At 47.9% G+C, this 18,875-nt stretch overlaps 1 protein-coding gene across 1 annotated transcript in view; it reads right to left on the reverse strand.

Annotated features, from left to right (window-relative positions):
- CLSTN2 (calsyntenin 2) overlaps positions 1-18,875 on the reverse strand; it is a gene marked incomplete at both ends in the record, with an annotated part of 132,826 nt that overhangs the window by 25,503 nt on the left and 88,448 nt on the right. The gene's annotated exons all lie outside the window — the stretch shown is intronic.

Below are 18,875 nucleotides of genomic sequence, written 5' to 3' on the forward strand. Positions count from 1 at the left end.
GGCATGTCTGATGTGACTGTAGCTTAAAGAAAAGCAGGACATGCTCAGGCCACCAGCCCCTCCATGGATCCCCTTGTCAGAGCCTCACTAGCCCCACTGGCGGTGGGAATAAAGGTGTTGTCTGTGTGTGGGGGAGCGACTCCCTCTCCAGAAGAGGTAAGCCCAGGGCAGGAGGTTAGTAGAAGATAGGGGTGTGGGGGCAACCTCTACTCTGGTTACACAATCCTTGGGAAATGACCCATAAAGGAAAACCGACAGCTGGGGGGGGAGGGGCTGCCCTGTGCTCCTGGAGGCAGAGGGTGGCCTGCCTACTCTCGCTAGGGGCTAAGGCAATGTTGACCCAGCTCTTGGCTCAGATTCCCAGAGGCTCCCTGCTGGCAGGAGCTCCTAAGGTCTAGGTGAGGCCAGAACTATTGCTGCCTGTGGGGTGGGGGAGGCAGGCAGGACACTCACGGGGGACATTTAGCGCTGTGTGTCCTGCCCCCTCAGGAGGCGCTTTTCTCCAAATGCAGTTTCGATGCTATTGGATCACGTGAATGTTTTTATTTTGCCTGAATCCACTCACATTCTCTTTGACAGAGATTGCTGGAAGCCCAATCTGTGCTTCAATTTCATAACCTGAGGCCCAGTGACCTCCGAATCTTCTTTCTAATTCTAGCCCCACCCCACCCACAGGTGACCTTCCTTCCTAATTTATATTTAACATGACCAAACTCTTCATTCTATTTTAAAATATTTCCAAAGGGCATTCTGGCACGATGCTTCTGTTCATTTGGCAAGTAGACAACAAAGCAATCCACCAACCAGGAACCACTGAAACAGAACCGTTCCCTCTGGTAGCTGGCGAACACATGCCTGACCTTGGGTAGAAAACTGATGATACACAAGGGCTCCATCTAGGAATTTCAGGACACAGTGCAATTCCCCCGGGGAAGTCATGGTCACAAGTCTCCCCACTGTGCCAGCACCTTTGCTGCCACACCACCTCCAGGCAACTCAACTGGGGGGGATGGGTGGGGGACTCCATTTCCCGAGGGCACGGGCCATAGGCCACCTCTGCCTATGTTTTATTGGTGGTGATGCTGCTCATTCCTTACCTTTATTCCTTGGCCGAGGCTTTCCAGGGAATTAATATCCAGTCCTTCCTTGCAGGCTTGCAGGCAGGAGATCACCTTCTGACTCTCCATTTTGCCAGGGCGGATAGTGAGACTGGCCAGGCTCCCATGAAAGAATTGAGCAAACCGAGGTTTGGTGACTTCTCCTCCTGAAAGGGAAAGCAGCAGGGTCATTTGCCCTGTGGAGACTGGATCCAGAACACCACTTCATGGCACAATCTGGCTGGAGGACCAAGGACACAGTGACTGTGTCCCCTCAGCCCGAGCTTTTCCTGCAGAGCGGGAAGCTCAGTGGCCAGACTCAACAAGAGGGGATTATCTGCCACCAAGATGTCGGAGCTCCCCAGCTGCACTGATTTAGAAATCCTGGAATTCCTGACTGGAAACAGCTGCCTTCAGAGGCATGCGCAGCATTAGGAGAGAGAAAGGATCCTAGAGAGTAAAAACGGGAGGCCTGCTGTGTGCCTGGCTGTCTGATAGGGACTTCAACTGAGCAAGTCTGCAAAGAAGGGATCTGTGTTTTCCATTCACAGCCCAAGAACCTTGAGACTCAGAAAGGTTGAGGGACTTGGCACAGGACACACAGCTGAACCCGAGAACTGGCTCTCTATTCCCGGTCTGTCTGACCCCAAAACTGGCATTTGCTTTCCCTAAATTCCACAGAGAGGTTGGCAGGCAGTCGAGGAATCCTAGAGACCCACATCCCCGGGCTCTGGCTCTCTTGCAATGAATTGATTTTGTCCCTGCTTACATTCAAGTTCTTTGGCATAGGAGGACTTCCTTGATTCTGTTCTACTTCTTTGTCCTCATCACCTACTTCTTGTTTTCCACCTTCTCTCTAGGGGCTGAGCCGAGTCCTGTCTGAGCTCAGTCCTGCCCTTCAGCACAGGAAACTGTTCCACGTCGCTCGGGTCAAGGCCCCTCCTCCCATTTTCTCCTTGGTTTTCTCAAGGTCTCTAAAGCAAAAGCCACCCTCGGGTCCATTTGAATCCTTACCTCTTCCAGGAGGCCTTCCCCACAGCTTTCGCAGAGCACAGGCCCCTTCCGTCTCCGGGCAGCCTGCACCGACAGACTAGCCTTGATTTTGCACTTCCATTCAGAGAGGTAGTGGGACGGATGAGAAACGTGGGTGTGGGTTGAACCCCAGCTTTTCTAATTCCCTGGGAAGGTTTTGTAACCCCTGAGTCTCTGCTTGCTTGTGGGGGACAACTCTGGGTTTTGGCTCCCCGTTCCCCTGTCCTCTCTCAGAGGACTCCTGCAGCCTCCCCAGGACCTGGCTCCTGCAATGCATCCCTAGTGAAGCGTGCTCCTGTGAGATACCACCCCGAGGGCACATTTCTGACTGTTTCTACTAGAGTGACACCACAATGACTTGTCTGCCCTTCTGCTAGCCACTCCGTGCCAGCAGAGCTTAGACCTCAGCCAGAAGGGGAGGAAGGCGCTCCCTGGGTCCTTCTACCTCAGCCCTGGGCTAGAAGGCGCTCCTAATACCAGCATTCCTATATGCTTGACAGTTCTACTTCTTAGTAGCTAGTCCTTTGTTATTCTAATTCCCTACTGTAGTTAATAATTCTCTATACTGATCTGTTGAAAGTGCAGTGTGGTTTTCTCCTGTGATTGAGTCCACACTGGTACACCTTCTCTGTTGGCATGCATAACTTTGCTGTCACCTGTTCCTCCTCACACTAAGATACCACCTCCAAACTGCTTACATTAGGCAAATCCTGTGGTCTTTCAAGCCCCCTTCAGCCCTCTGTGCTCTGCTTGCTCAGAGAAACGGGTTTCATGAGCCACCCTGTCTACTAGCCCTCTCCATGTCCGGAGTCCCCTCCCCACCATGTCCTCTCCTTGCCCCGAGCCTGGGAGCATGGACTTCATTTGAACATACCCTCAGAACCCGGTGTTGCTAATGGTTTACGTGTGTGGGCTTTATGTCCTCAATAGCCTATGACTGTGGTTCTCAACCTTGGCTGCACACTTCCATCACCTGGGGAATCTTTAAAAAGTCAAACTGATTCTGGTGCGGGGTCCCACCCAGAGAGATTTTGACTTAATTGGTGTGGGAAGTTTCAGAAGCTCCTCAAGCACATCAAATGTGAAGTCAAGTTTAGGAATCCCTGGCTATAAGCTTCTTAGGTTGGATCTTCTGCACACTCCGGTGTGATCTCTTTCCTTTATGCCACCCCGACGGCTTACTCCTGCTATCCTTCCCATGCTGCTAGAATGTAGTTGTTTAAGTCTCTCTCTTGGATGGCAGGGACCACTCATGCATTACTCAATTTAATGAAGATGATACTGAGCAGGTATTAAGGGCCGAGGGAGGCATGGGCACCTTGCATAAGTTGGCTCATTTATTCCTCTCAACAGCACAGGGCCCCTGTGTGGTCCCAGTGTGCTGCACCCTGCCCAGCACACATTAGACCTTTCGTAACTGTTTCCCAGACTGAAAGGGATGGTGAATTAATGCCAACAGAGCAGCGGACATTGTGGAGTCTCTCCAACATCCATCTCACCTCGGCCCTCTTGAAGCAGCAGCCCAGAGGTTGGCGGGAGTTGACTTGAATTCCAGGGATGGATTCTACTTAGTCACAGCTAATCAGGTTTTCCTGTTTCCCTCACTCCAGTGACTGAGTCAGGTGTCGACTTCAGATGAAGCCGATCAGTACTTGCGTCCACTAAGCCACAGAGGTTGGCCCAGGAGTGATCATGAGACCAAATTTAGGCCAATGAGATGAGAGAAGAAATTAACCAGCAGCCTTTGGGGAAAGGGCCTCCATTTTCTCTCCAGAAACTTTCTGGAACCCACTCTCGCTCTCTTCCCTGGAGATGATTATGTGAAGAAGGAAGGCTTGGAGTTGCGGCAGCCATCTTGTAGGCAGACCAGGGCCAACCAAGGTGATGCATGAAGGAGGGCAGGGCCGGGAGAGTCCTAGCAGAGGAGGACCTCCTCACTGCGCTACCATAGCACATCCTCAGCCAAGGGAGTCAATCACCCACCTTTACGGTTTAAGCTATTTTGACTCACACTGTTGTTCTCTGCCACCAAAAACATCATCACTTTGAAAATGAAAGAAGATTCTATCAAAGTACTCAGTTCACAGGAAACTCTAAACAGATTTGCCTTTGAGGAATGCCCTGAAGTGGCAATGACCTGAGAGTGAGGGGGAACCCATCTCAGGCCTTCTAGTCCAGGTCCTCAAAGATCCCATAGGTAAAGTACCCCTCAGTGCCATTAGCCTGTTCCTGCCCAGCAAAGGGGCACTTCCACTGACCTGCAGAAAGAAGGGTGTGAACGTGGGTGTGCGTGGTGGAGCTGCCACTCTCCAGGGCATTCGATGGGCCATTGTTTCCCTGCTTTGTCCACCGCGTGTCCCCTTAGAGCAGCAGATGCAGCAACTATCATTTACTGGGTATGCACTACATCTCCAACACGGTGCCAAGTCCTCCACAGACATCATCTTACTGAACCTTACCTAACTCTTGGGATGGAGGTACTTTTTCTGTAGTTAGAACAGAGTAAACTCAGCCTGAGAGAGAGGTAAGCCGCCCAAGGCCACACAAGTAGGAAGTGGTGAAGTGTGGGCCCCTCGGGCATGCGGGGCCAGCTGGGGCATCCTGGAGTACTGGCCAACCCCGGGCCAGGGTGAGAATGAACAGAAGCCCTCTGTGGTCTGTCCTCTAGCCATCTCAAGGGCACACTCTGCAACTCCATGTTTAAGGACCAAACTTCATGACTCTCTCGGATGCTAAGACATTTTCCTACACACCGTTTTCTCCCTGCAAAACATTCATGTTCTGCACTTTCTGATTCAAGGATCCCAGATCTGTGATGTACTCTATATATTAATGGTGCAGCTCCAGGAAATTGATTCAATTAGCACTTTGCAATAGGAGGCCAGCATAAAATTTGAAATATATTTGCACTCAGGGGTGGCTGGGGTGCAGGATTTAAAAAATAATAGATACATTGAAAATCTCTTTCTTTTTAATATCTGGGGTGTCTTCATAAACCACATGGATACTCTGTTAACCTTTAGACACAAATATGCTCATGAATTATTTCAAGAAAAAAAAAAAACCTGATTTCTTACACAAAGAACTTTCTTTACATGTTTGTGAATGTGATTTTGGGTTCCCAAGGCTAGATCTGCACACGTTTCTAGAGTGTTTGCTGAAAGCCCAGCCTTCTGTTAGATTCAGCTAATTATAAGATGTAGACCACGCTCTCTAGGAACTTATATATAGTTGGGAGAATAAAGTACAGACTCTGGGAAAATAAAAATACAAGAGTAATTTACCAGTGCAATAGATGATCTAAGGCAGGGCATGACTGATTCCAAACAAATGATACGGATGAGGTGTCCAACAGATCAGAGCAGAAAAATAATAGCCATTATCTGAGGCCCTTAAAACATGGTGAACTCTTTCATGAGTAATTTTATTTAATACTTAAGTAGCAGGATAGAATGTTTGAGACCTTAGCCTCTATTGTTTTGATTTTTCCTGAGGATTTCTCCCATCTTACCCTGCCTTTAGACACATATCTGGTTTGTGCTCATTGTCACAGGGAGGGTTGTGACAAGGAGAGGAGCTGATGAGGCTTAAAGCTGAGTTTCTTCCCCAGTTTTGTTTCCAGAAGTCTAAACCCTGGGAGGGTGGGAAGATCTCGGTACGGATCCACATTTGGGGAAGAGTAGAAGAAGAAACTCTGGCTTCCCACAGACAGGAAAATGTCACCCTCTAGGTGGGGGGCTGGCAGGGAGGTAGTGGAGGGGGTAAGGACACAGGGGTGCAGAGCGAGTCCCCGAAGCCGGTCACCTGGGCTGAGCCTTGGCTGCAGAGCATGATGCTGGAGGGGATGCTGACCTGTCACATCTGGACAGATAGGTGGATGGACTGCAAATGGTCTTACAGAGAAAGCACGAGAAGCAGGGAAGATATTTTTGTGTCCCTAAGTAAGACAAGGAAATACTGAGAGAGCTTCCGGCCCCGTAAGTCCCTTAGTGACAGGACCAAAGAGGTGAGCGCCGTTTCCATGGACATCAGCACAGGATGGTGCCTGGAGGGCCCCCGACACCCTAGTCCCACATAAACAGGGAAATGGAAAGCAGCTCGCACCAGGGAAATGGAACAATTTCCAATTTGCCAAGGTCAAATCTCCCCCGCTCAGACAGAAGAGGGGTCCGAAATGAAACTAAGATGGGTGTGGAAAACATAATTTTTCTTTGTGAATTCAGATTCCTATGTGCTAAACTCCTAACTCCTTTTCCAGATGATGTTTTCAGAGTTTGATAACTTGCCCCCAGCTACGCAGCCAGGAATTAGCGAAGCCCAGATTCAGACCCAGGTCTGGCTGGCTTACAAGGCTTTGACCTGCACGCTGCCTGACAGATGGGGCCAGGAGGGTTCAAAGAGGATTCCTCAAAGGATGTAATACTTGGGCTGCTTCATGAAGATGGGGACAGATTGGGATTGACACAACCCTGGGGGAGAATTCCAGTTACACTGGGTTCTGTGGACACAGAAGGGCTTCAGCAGCAATTGCTCTGAGCTAGAATTTGCACTGGGACTGAACTCCCCCGAAGCTTTCCTTCAATTGAGAGGTGGGGCCCACCCACCTCAGTAGCTTTTGAACTACTTCCCTCTAAGTCTAAGTAGAAGATCCTCGTGGTGTGAGGGTGCTGTCTCCCCGCTCCAGGAAGTGTGTGCGGGATGCTGTTGCTCCTTCCCTTCTCACTGTCATTCCCACAGCTGTTTAGTCTGAGAAACACTCGGAGATGAGTGGGCGCCGCATTTCCTCTTGCTGGCGTTGAATGCTGCTCTGTGCCTGGCTTGTTGATGGGGATGCCCCTCAATGAACACAATTCATGGATGGCTGGGTATCCAGTTTGAGCAATGCAAATGGTGAGACCATCTGAAATCTTGCTTTCCCTCATTTCCTCATTTTGGTGATGGAGACACCCATGGAATGCGAAGGCCAAGTGAAGTGTGTAACAGACCCCCTGGGCTAGAGCTTCAGAACTGTCCGCATGGCCCCAGGGCTGCAGCTGTAGGCTACAAGGGACTTGTGTAGACAGACCATCTGCCGTTGCAGCTGACTATAACCATTCTCAGTAGGCTTTCTCAACACCTTCTGTGTCTATGTATCGATCTCTCCAGCCTTTCCAGCAGACGTCTCCTATGTGGCATGTTCCAAGGCGTAAACCGTAGGACTACAGATGACCCCAAAAATCATCTCTGTGGGGTCAGGGACCTGAATTCATGGAGTTGCAAGGGCCTTCATATATCACCCAGGAGATTCCTCCTTCATCCTCCAGATGAAGAACTGAGGACTAGAAAGGCAAGACATTTTTCAAAGGACCAGAGCCACAGAGAGGGTCTGGAATCCTCTTCTTCTAGCTCCAAACTCAACCCTCCCTATACTGGACCATGATGGGTCTTAGCTACCTTTAGGACTTAGCTTGACTTTGTCCAGTCTGTGGGAAAAATGCCCTGGGAGTTCACTCAAGTGATTTGACTCCAAATTCCAGAATCCTCTGGTCTTCCGTACTTGAATATGCAATGTGACCGGGCCATCCATCGTCTCTAGAAGTGGAAGTGGTGTAGTAGGTGCAAGCGAGGGTCAGGGTCTGGTGGCAGAGACCTGGGTGCAAATCCAAATCTGTCTGGCCCTTAGCAAGGCACTTCTGTCCCCTCTCAGTTTTCTCATCTGCAGAGTGGGGATCCCATTCTTATCCAGGCAATAGGTTGTGACAGGGGAAGGCATGCACTTAGCTCCACAGGGTGTAGGAACTCAAGAATGGCAGCTAGTTGTAGGGGCAGTGCGAACCAAGGGACTCAAACATGAGATTACACAATGTGAGTTTTCGTTATCTTTCCCTTCAACGGCTCCCCCGCCCCAGTGCATCTCACAGAGAAGCTGAAACAATACTGTTTTTGCTCCAAGATCCTTGTCAAATTTTCTAATTGATATTATCTTCAGAATAAGATACAAAGTTAGAATTACAATTCAGTTATACTGTGTTTCCAGCCATGAATTTTAAAGCAGACTTCATCTGTGTCTTCTTTAAACTAATATACCTTCATGTCAAATTAACTCCAGGGCCTAGAACAATCTTTTCTTGATTTTTCTGACATGGTTAATACCAAGAGACACCTTGTTAGTCATTCCCATGTGTTAGACCACAAACCACATACCTTTGTCAAAACAGCTTCAAAAATGGGGTATAATTCAACAAACATTAGCAACTGACCTTCTCTACTGACATACTGGAGTAGAGAGAAAGGTGAGGAGAGTAGAATCTGGGAGAGCAGACAATCCTTGCCTTCTGTAAACTACAGCTGAGCAGGGGATGGAGAGCTGCATTTGCACCTTCAACAAGATATGTCCCACAGAGTGCTCCAAGAACACTGTCTCAAAAGGAGCGAGTTCCATGGTGAAACAGGACTGAGAAATAAGGGTTAAGTAAGATCCAACAGACTGCTTGATTGGTGGGCTCTGGAGAGCTTTTAATAAACTAACGAGCCCTGTGATTCTCCTCCGTGGGGGTATGGGGATAAATGAGGCGGTTTCCCAAACTTGACTATGGCCTCCTTGTGGAAGGGGCATCCTGTGGGACTGGAGCTTCCCGAAGTCCTCCCTGGGAAATGTCCACCTGACTCTAAGGCAGACTAGGTTAGCACATGCCTCTTTCTTGCAGCCGCAGAGACCCTAGGGATGTAGAATAATTTCAACACAGACTTTATTAAGATAAGTTGTACTAAATTAGACCAAGTTGATTAAGTGAAGGCATGTACTCCAAGTCCCTGCACTAATTTTAGTGTCTGGCGACAAGATGACCTGGAAACGTGCACCAGATCTCAGGACCACATGTGACTCCAATTCCCCTCTGTCGGAAGATGACATGCTATTGATTACTGAAACTCTCAAGGTTATTTCTGCCTTTTTATCAACACTTGTGACCATCCCTATTCTTTGCCTTGACTCCTCCCAACGGTCACAGTGGGAGTTCTCTATCTGTCCTTTAACAAGAGGTTCTAATTTTTAGAACCATCCTTTTCTCTACCTCCTGTGGCTTTATTTGTTAAGTAGTGCATAGGACTCAGCAAGACCAGGACCTAGGGTAGAAAGGTCTCGTCTGAGATGAGGATAGTGTCCACTCAGGAGAGGCAAAGCTGGACACTCTAGGAAGGCTAAGGTCTGGAGCATGGAGGAGAGTCTCCAGCAGAAGTAGGGAGGAGGTGGTTGCTGCGGACGGGTGACAGGTAGGGAAGCCTGCGGTGAGATCTAGCAAGAGTCGTAAGGATGAGGGAGGGAGCAAGATGATGGCATCTTGACGGCATGCCGAGAGTCGTGTTTCTGAAACCTGGTTAGCCACTTCGATGAAACACACAGAGATACCTCAATTGTGGTGTCAGGGGAGAGGTGGCCCAGAATTCTACCTGCTGGGGCACCACCCTGAAAGCCCGGGGGCTCCCTAAGGTCCTGGTCTGACATGGTCATGGGACAGCTGCCTCCCAGTCCCCATGTGGGCGGGCCCAGTTTAGAAATCCAGGGGCAAAGCAGATGTGAGGATACAACTTTCATAATACATCAGCAGAACTTGGATTTTTGTTGTTAGAAATGGATGAATAGGACATCTAAAGAAAAGGGCAAATTAATTCATCTTTTAAATGATCTTCTCCCTTGACAAGACCCAGAGAGAGACAAGGAACCTGAAATTTGCCTAAAGGCAGCAGTTTCTGAGTTGGCCCACACGGAGCTCGGCACTGAGAGGGTGTGATGCCATCCTGAGAGCACAGAAGTGAAGGCAGGGCGGTATACATCGGCCGCAGAGGGGAAGAGGACCCTTCTACCATGTGAGGTCCATCCTCGCTGCAAAAGCCTTTCTCTACGATTAAGATACATGCTAGAGGCTATACTGGCAACATTTCTTAAGTGTAAATGAAGTCTCTTTTTTTTTTCTTAATTACTAGAAAAACTACCAGTGAAAATGATGTTCCACTGATTACTTTGGCTTTCAGATTCACCAACAGGACACAGCAGGCTAATTGGGGCTGCGGAGCACTGCCCAGCCACGGAGCTGGAGCCTGGGCCCGAGAGCATCCAACAAGCAGCTGCTATCAAATTATTTTCTATCCCCATTGTGAAACCCCGATTGGAAATTTCACAAATGGGAACTCGTTTCCTTGCCAACCTCAGAAGCACCTAAAAAGCTCCCCACAATCGCAGGCCCAGAGGCAATTAGAGCCTCGCCCAGCGGGCTTAGAATATGCATGTAAGCGGATTTCAGAAAGTTAGCAATGTGCCCAATAACGGCTGCATCGTGGGCTGTCAATTTCACAGCCCTGCATCCTGTAGAAAGGGCTTCTAACGTGTTCTTCCAAGACAAAGCATGGCTCCAAGGAGGATGAGTCTTGATGCGAACCCAAGCTCCTTCAGGAGGCAGTCTGGCATCTTACAGTCACAATGGGTCGCAACTCCTCTTCCCAGCCTCTTCTGCACCAATCCCAGTCCCTGTACCTCACATGACATTGACTGTGCCCACGCCTCTGTGAAGATTCCTTATTTTCCTGCTGAACTCTCACCTATCCTAGAAAGCTCAAGTTTCAAGCTTCTTAAAGACTGTCTTCTATGCTGAAAATGTGCCAATATATCATCTTTCCTCTTGGGAAGATACCCAAATCTCCATGGCCCGAAAGATAGCGTGATCAGGGTCCCGCCTACATGACAAGGCCCATGTTCCAATACTCATCTTCTGACTGGCTATTCTCCCGCCTCACTGACCTTCCCTCTGACCTGCAGATGGACCTGGGTGAGCAGGATCCATGTGGGAGGGTCCATCCTGAGGAAGGGAAGAAATGTCCGTGCATACAAGGAGCCACGGGGAGGCTGGAATCAAGGAAGCCAGAGCATACCCCATCTGCATACTGCCTGCCATGGGGGGCTCAGGTGCAAGGAGCAAAGAAGGGATGGAGGAGGGGACCAGCAGGTATTTTCCAATGGATACATTTATTCCAGTGAAACATGCCAAACACGCCCCGTTTAACTATCACCTCTTCCTTACAAGGACAAGGGAGGTATTAGCCTGGTTTTATAGATGAGAGAGTAGTTGCTCTGGGAAGCTGTAGATTCTGCTGGGTCCATACAGCTAGGATGTGGCAGGATGCGGGTTTGACTCACATTCCAAATTTTCTGACTCTAAAGCCTAAACTCTTTTTTCTTGTTCTGTGGAGGGTCACTTAAGGAAGTGGACAGCCAGGGATTAGCAAGGGGAATGCAGGGTGGCTATGGGTTTTTGATTCCAGAGTGGACAGATGTGTCAGAAGTTTTCCACATCAGCTCCTGTGTTTTCCCAAACACATAGTTCTATCAACAAAATGATCAACCAGCCACAATGAGGAGAACACAGGCTCTAAAGACTTGGGGTCAGGTAGGTTTGGCTGGGTGACCTCGGGTCAGCTCCGTCACCTCTGAAAGCCTCAGGTTCTTTATCTACAAGCTGGGACTCCTGGCTCTTTCTCACAGGACTATAAATACCCAAGTATGTGAACGGCCTCCTCGCAGCCCTGGCTCTTAAAGTTCCGTCCAGGAAATGACGTTAGGCACTTCCACTCATATGTAATTGGCCAAAGCAAGTCACATGACCATGCCATCCAGCAACCCTCTGGGAAGGGGGTGGAAATACTTGGTGGTGAACACCCTCATGAGCACTTTCTCTCACATTCTTTTATAGGAAACCTACGCTTTGGTTTAATACTTGAAAAGAATTTTTGTGAAACAGCTTTTAAATAAATTGTAATCAGCTAAGTATTCATGCTGTTACTTACAGAGAGATGACACCGTCTTTTGATGTGGCCTAGAATATTGACAGGGAAATACCTCCCTAAAAATGGAGTCAGGGTCACAAAGAATGCTCCCCACCTTAGGGGAGGGGCCCTCACAGCATCTGTCCAGAGGGATTTCAGAATTGCTAGTGACCAAAGACTGCTGTGTTTCTCTAATTCTTGCCCTTACTTAGTGGAAATGTGTTTTGGTTATTCTGCCTTTTACCACTGTTCTACTGTTGCATTGTGTGTGTGTGTGTGTGTGTGTGTGTGTGTGTGTGTAGGGGATGATGGTTGTGGTGGGAGCAAATATTTCTTCCTATTGGTGTATAGGTCTCCAGATGGAGTGGAGTAACATCTGGTCCTGAGGAAGAGGGCCACCTATGCCTCTCAGCCTGAGGGAGAAGTCATCAGGAATCACTCAGAGAATCTGGACACTGAGCCTGGAGCCCATAGCAGGGGGAGATTGGGGTTGCCTCATTTAGGGAAGGGTGGTTGTGTTTTTTATGTAGGAAGGACAGTCAAATATCTGTGACTAAGTGGATAGGCCATGGTGCTCATCAGTATTGTTTATAAAATAGTTTTGGTTTTTTTTTTCCTTCCAGACACATCATAGATTTTTTACTTTCCTTCTTTCCTGGAGTTAGGTGTGGATGTCTGAATTGCTTAGGCCAATAAAATGGGAGTGAAAATGATTGGTGTCACTGGTGGATGAAAGCTATAAGAGCTCATGCACCATTCATCATGCTTTCTTTTTTCTCTTTCTCAGTATGAAGCAACAGCACTGCTCTGTCTGCTTGGGTCTCGGACTGAAGGAAATGAGAAGAGCCCTCAAGGATCTGCAGTGAATACAGACTGAACTATCTTAAGTACCTGAGAACTGGGGCTTGATTGTCACTGCAGCACAACTTAGCCTATGCTAACTGATTCAAAGAGGTCATCTTAATTCTTTAGAAAAGTACTTTTTATTTTGGTGGGACTGTTTCCCCTCCCAGAAGACATGCAACTGGGCAGCTGTGCCTGTAACTGGCCTTGTAGAGGTGGGGGCAGGTTTCCATTGCAGGCTGGGGGGACAGGGATCTGAGTGTAGTCTCTGAGGGCCTCTAAGGGAGGGGTAATGGTGAGGTTCATAATGAGGATGTCACTGGATGGGCGGTATCCAGGCCATGTCCCAGAATATCCACAGGCTGGCTGTGCTGTCCAGCTTGGGCACTGAGCCATAGGAGAGAGCCAGCACTCTGGCCCAATGGTGTTCAGTGACTAATGATTCCTGTGCCATCTCTGGATCAGTGGCTTGCTACACTCATTAGTTTCATGAGCTCTCACCAGATGACAGTCTCCCTTTTCTGAATTCCTGGGGAATTCTGCAATACTGATAAAGTTCTTATCAGGTTCTATTGACATGTCCAGTGAACTTCTTAGTATCATGTGACCTATGTCAGATGTTGAGTCGGTTACCATGAGGTTGGGTCATCTCAAAGTAGTAATCTGTGTATTTGGGGAGCATTTTTCTTCCCCTCTGTGATTGCATTGGTATTTCAAAGTGTCCTACCTTTTTTTTTTTTTTTTAAGATTTTATTTATATATTTGAGAGAGGGAGATTGAGCATGAGCTGGGGGAGAGGGGCGGAGGGAGGGTGAGAAGCAGGGAGCCTGATGTGGGACTTGATCCCAGGATCCTGGGATCATAACCTGAGCTGAAGGCAGAAGCTTAACCAACTGAGCCACCCAGACACCTAGCACCCTACATTTTAAGGGAGCAAAAACAAAGTCTCCAACAGAACTGAGTGAAAGGCAGAAAGGTTAAATGTATGTTCAAAGAGCTGGTTTTCCTGGTTGCAAAGGGTAGATTAGCCTTCCAGTTTGGGGACTGGAGGAGAGGCAGGAGCAAAGAAACTGAGGAGGGAGCAGAGACCTTCTAGTGGAAAGGCAATAAGAACCCTCTGTCCTTAGTGAGTGGGGAAGGGGCTCAGAGCTGAGCTGAACTTGACAATGGCCCCCCATGACCTCATGCCTATAGATAATCCACCCCCCCACAGCCCTACATATTTGTAAACTCCCAGAGCAGAGGATTGGGGGCTTGGACGACTTGTGTGGGGATAGAGGGAGATCCTTGGCTATGGATTAACGCTCAACAGAATCAAATGGCAATTTTAATACGGGATTCTACATTCAGCCTTTTCTCTGCAAAGCCCCAGTCTGAAATCAGAGAAGGTTCCAGAACAGTAAAAAGCACCAGCAATTCAGAGGCAATCATGAAACTGCTCATGTTGATCTAAAATCAAAATGTGGTCCCAGGTTCTTCATTGTTACACAAGTTTAGTGTCTGGATTAATCCTTATTTTTATAGGTCCTGTTTTATTAGTAAGGGGTAGTAAATTTCCTAAGCTAATTCTCACATCACTTGCTTTTTCCCTTTTATCTCCCAGTACATTTCATGGATTGTACACAGATGGGCCAGGGAGAAGGGTTTGATGCAGTTACCTTGCCAACAAGCGCCGACTGTAAGTTGCATGGCTATGTGAGATGGATGAATGGGCCAATCGTTGGTCACCAGATAGGGTTCATATGTTGCTCCATCCATGTACAAGGTAACTATGGGAAACTCCACATTGATGACGTAGTAATGCCATTCTTTATCACATATCTAATGAAAAGAAAGAGAACCAACACTTAAAATTGAATACACAATGAAACATCAAACAGGCTTTTATTCTAATTATGAAAGGGAGAGAAGACATTTTTGGGTCAAAATTTTTTATTGCAAAGAACTCAATGCACATAATAGTTGCTGTAACTGAGGTTAGAGAAGCTCACATCAAACTTGATGGGGCAAACCATAGGGTAGAGGAATACCAGAGAGTCCAATCATCAAACAAGTATTTGATTATGGGCATCTTGGTTACATAATTAGCAGCTGTCGAGCTTGGTAAGGTCTTGGTGGACAGGGTGGGTGACAGCTTAAATTTTCTTTGCATAAAAATTTTCTTAGTTCTTTAGTAGAGAGAAAAGTTAAGTTGAAATTATTTTCCTAAACTTGGGGATAGGGGAGGCTAGAAAAAGAAAGATACTAGATTAAAAGTAGAAATGAAGGTGAGAATAGAGAAGGGAAGGAGGAAGGGAAAGAGAAAAATGAAAATGGAAGAGAATTAGGGGCTAGAAAGGAGCAAGAGAGAAGGCAAAGAACAAGGGACAAGGAAGGAGGATGGAATGCAGAAGAGTAGGAACTCCTGATTCCTTTGTCTCTAGGAGCAACCAAAGAGTAACCTCAAGACCCCTTCAACTTGAGCAAAATACATTCTGAGAAAGACAGTCTTCCTGAGGGGATTAACATACATCCTGCTTTGGAGGATGTGGGGAGGCAGAGAAGGACCATAAATGGTCCTCCTCGTCTGGACAGGTGTAGGACATTCTCACACTTATGGCCTCTCCCAACTTTTGTGCCCAAGATTCCTGATCTTAGGGCTGGAAGCCAAAACCCAACTTTAATGGATTGGTAGGGACACTGGGGGCTAGGATGGAGTCATAACCCCTGACCTCAAGGAGCTGAACTCCCACAGCATGGTCCAAATGGAAAATGGAAACCAAGACAAAATAGAAACCAAGTGGGCCTTGGGAAGGGAGACAGGAAGGTGGCCATGCTGGAGAATGGTGCCCCTTCTTTTAGTCCTTAAGCCAGTGCCTTGGGAGTCATGTTCAACATTCTCCACACCCCCCTCTCCCTCAAATCCCTCTGCACCCTGTGGAGTCTACCTCTGAAATGTCTCTCATCTGCATCCTTGTCTCCATTGCCCCCACCATCTTTGTCAGTGGAGACAGATGAGTTCTGTATGAAGGTGACCCTCAGGTGAGGGCATCAGAGCCCTCCCTACATCCCATTCTGGATTAAATGTGCTGTTTCTCATGAATAGATAACACCAACAGGGATGCTAAATGATCTTTTCCTTCTCATTTTGGAATAGGAATTTTTTCCTTAATGTTCTTTTTATATTGTCCTGTCTCATGTCTCAGAAAATTGCTCTTTTTGAAGCCCATTAGCCTGATAAAGCCTGATGAATATTTTAGGGGCCCTTGGAAGGTAATCAGGTGGTGTCAAGCAAGTTATTTCCCAAATCCTGTTACACCCCCCTGCACATACAGCTCAGTACCTGCTTCTGAGGTCCTAACCAAGTTTATATCCCTCTGGCTACATGCCTGAGACCAGATGTTGGGCTGGGGGCAGGCTCTTAGGCTGACTCAGTGTTGTGGGAGTGGTACAAAGGTAGACCTGGAGACAAAGTCTAGGGGTAGTAAAAGAGTGGGGAACTAAGAAGGAGGCATCAAATCCAAGCAGGCCCATCCAATGCACCTTGGACTTGACGTCTGCAATTAAGAATACGCAGACAGCATATTCCAGAACCTGGAAGATGGCTCACATCCTGGGGAGGGTCTCTGAGGCATGGAGATATCTCTGCCCAGTCCCAGGGTGGGCTAGGAACAGGTGGTAGTGCCATGGCCTGACTGCACCCCATGCCCTTTGTAATGCAGGCAGAGCACGACAGTCAACCAGGCAGCCCTGGGTGGCTCCCCTATCCTGGCCTCCATAGCCCTCTCTCTGCAGCCCTCCTCTCAGGCATGACTGCCATCTTGAATCTGTATGCTGGCTGACTCTCCAGCATTCCACACCTTCTGACTCTGGGCAGAGAGTGAGCCTGTGGCTTGCTTCCTTTCATGACACTTACGACATTTTTATAGGGCAATTCAAAAAAGTCTGAGGAAGAAATAAAATCATTCCATGACTAATAGTAGCTATGGCCCCTCTCAACATGGCAATCTTTTCCTAGGTGTGCCCCCACCCAGGTTTTCTGAAATGTGCTTCATGAGTAGCAGCCCCCAGGATGCCCTGCATAAAAAGAGTGACCCTATATATATGGAGCCTAACTTTTTTTTTTTTTTATTTCCCATTTCATTTACATACCCAGGCTTCCAGTAGCCTCAAAGTTTATGCCTGTAATAACTTCCCAACCTTGTTGGAAAATGGAACTTTTCTATTATAGCATTCCTATAAGCATCCTGTGAAACAACAGTGGGGGAAGGTCAATTTGGACCATAACGGGTCTACAACTTAAAAGTTTGCTTGATTCACTTAATGTCAACATTAGAATGCCTTTACCAACTTCAGTTTTGGTGGCTATATAGTAATGGCTATACTAAATTATATTTAAATATTCCCTTATTATCAGGTATTAATTATGTAATAACAATATAAAAGATACTGTAACATAATACTATATTTCTTTATGCATAAATATTTGTCTGCATTTCTGATTATATCTTTGGGAAAGATACATGGAAGTAGAATTATTGGGCCAAAGGTAGAAGGTCTTTTTTTTTAAGATTTTATTTATTTATTTGACAGAAAGGTAAAACCAGGGAGCACAAGTGGAGAGAATGACAGAGGGAGAGGAAAAGCAGGCTCCCCGCTAAGCAGGGAGCCTGATGCAGGGCATGATCTCAGGACCCCAGGATCATGACCTGACCCAAAGGCAGCGTTTAACCATCTGAACCACCCAGGTGCCCAGGTTGAAGGTATTTTGAAGGCTATTGACACACATTGCTAGGTTTTGTTTATTTATTTGTTTGTTTCCTGTAAAAATTTGTGCCTATTTATTTTCTTGCCTACAGACTGTAAGAGTGCTTATGAGTTGTACTCTTACCGGATTATTAACAAAATATATACTCCTGGCAATTTGAAAGGGGATACATTTTATCTCCTTTTAATATGGTTCATAAAGATGGCAAGATTTATATTCTCCAGGGTCAAAAGGGAGGGCCTTCTGGGAGGGGAGCAGCCTGAGCGAGGACTCCCAGGCAGGAACACCGGGGAGCTTCCTTGGGTAGCTCCCGCTTGGGCATCTCAAGAGGCTTTGAGATCAGAATAGCCTTATGCCTGCGGACTTCCCGCACCAGGTAATCTATGAAGGCAGTTAAAGGAAATGCCTAGTTAGGGTTTCACTAATGTGGATCTATGATGGGGAAGAGACCCACATTAGCCCTCTGCCAGAATTGGAGGGACAAACTGTAATTGAAAAATGATCAAGCCAGGAGGCTGCAAAAATAAATGTGTCAGTGCAATGGCTCAACCATGAAAGAAGGAAATTAGGCAATGTGACCTTTCTGGGGTGGGGGCGAGGTAGAGAGAAGAACTTTAATTCCTGCCTGTTCATGAATCACTGGCGGACAAAGCTGGCACCAAGCATGCCCAGTGCCATCCTCCGAGGCAACGCCTAGGGCCTCCGCTGGGCCAGACAGACCCTTCTCCCTGAACACCCGCAGCTGTTCCCAGGGTGGGCGGCTGCAGCTGCTGTTCAGCCAGGAACTGACCAGAGACCTGTGACCCAGGGACGTGTGTTTAGCAGGGACAATGCCAAACGGGGCCTGAGTGGGGAGGACGCTGGTACTCCAGGGTGAGTCAGGGGCCATGGAAGCCTCCCATGAGAGGGGAGGCAGAAATCAGGCTGCTGACCGGTCGGTGGGTCCAAATAGCCTTTAAAGTGTCAGTCTCTCGCACATAGCGATTGGGAGGGAAATCTATCTCAGGTTGGATAGCTCCATTCAAAATACTGGGTTTCCTAGAAAAACCAGCTCTGAACTTGCAGTGTGGCCCCTTTAAAGGATATCTACTCTGAGAGATGGGAAGGAGGGCAGTCACAGAGCGGGAGGGGTCAGGTGAGGCTGGGAAAGGTGAGGCCTGGAGACGAGGTGCAGGGACAGATTTGGAAGTGAGGTGGCAGGACCTCCTGCAGGCGGGCAGGCAGTATGGGGTGTGGGACAAGGGGAGGAGGATGGTAGTCACAAGGACAATCAATCCTGGACCGTGCTTCCCTATCCCTTAGGCTATGGGATTCTCCCCACAACCCTCTGCAGGACGAGGGCTAGCCCTGTCTCTGGCACC

This window comes from Martes martes (genome assembly GCF_963455335.1).
Source record: "Martes martes genome assembly, chromosome: 1".
Lineage (NCBI taxonomy): Eukaryota > Metazoa > Chordata > Mammalia > Carnivora > Mustelidae > Martes > Martes martes.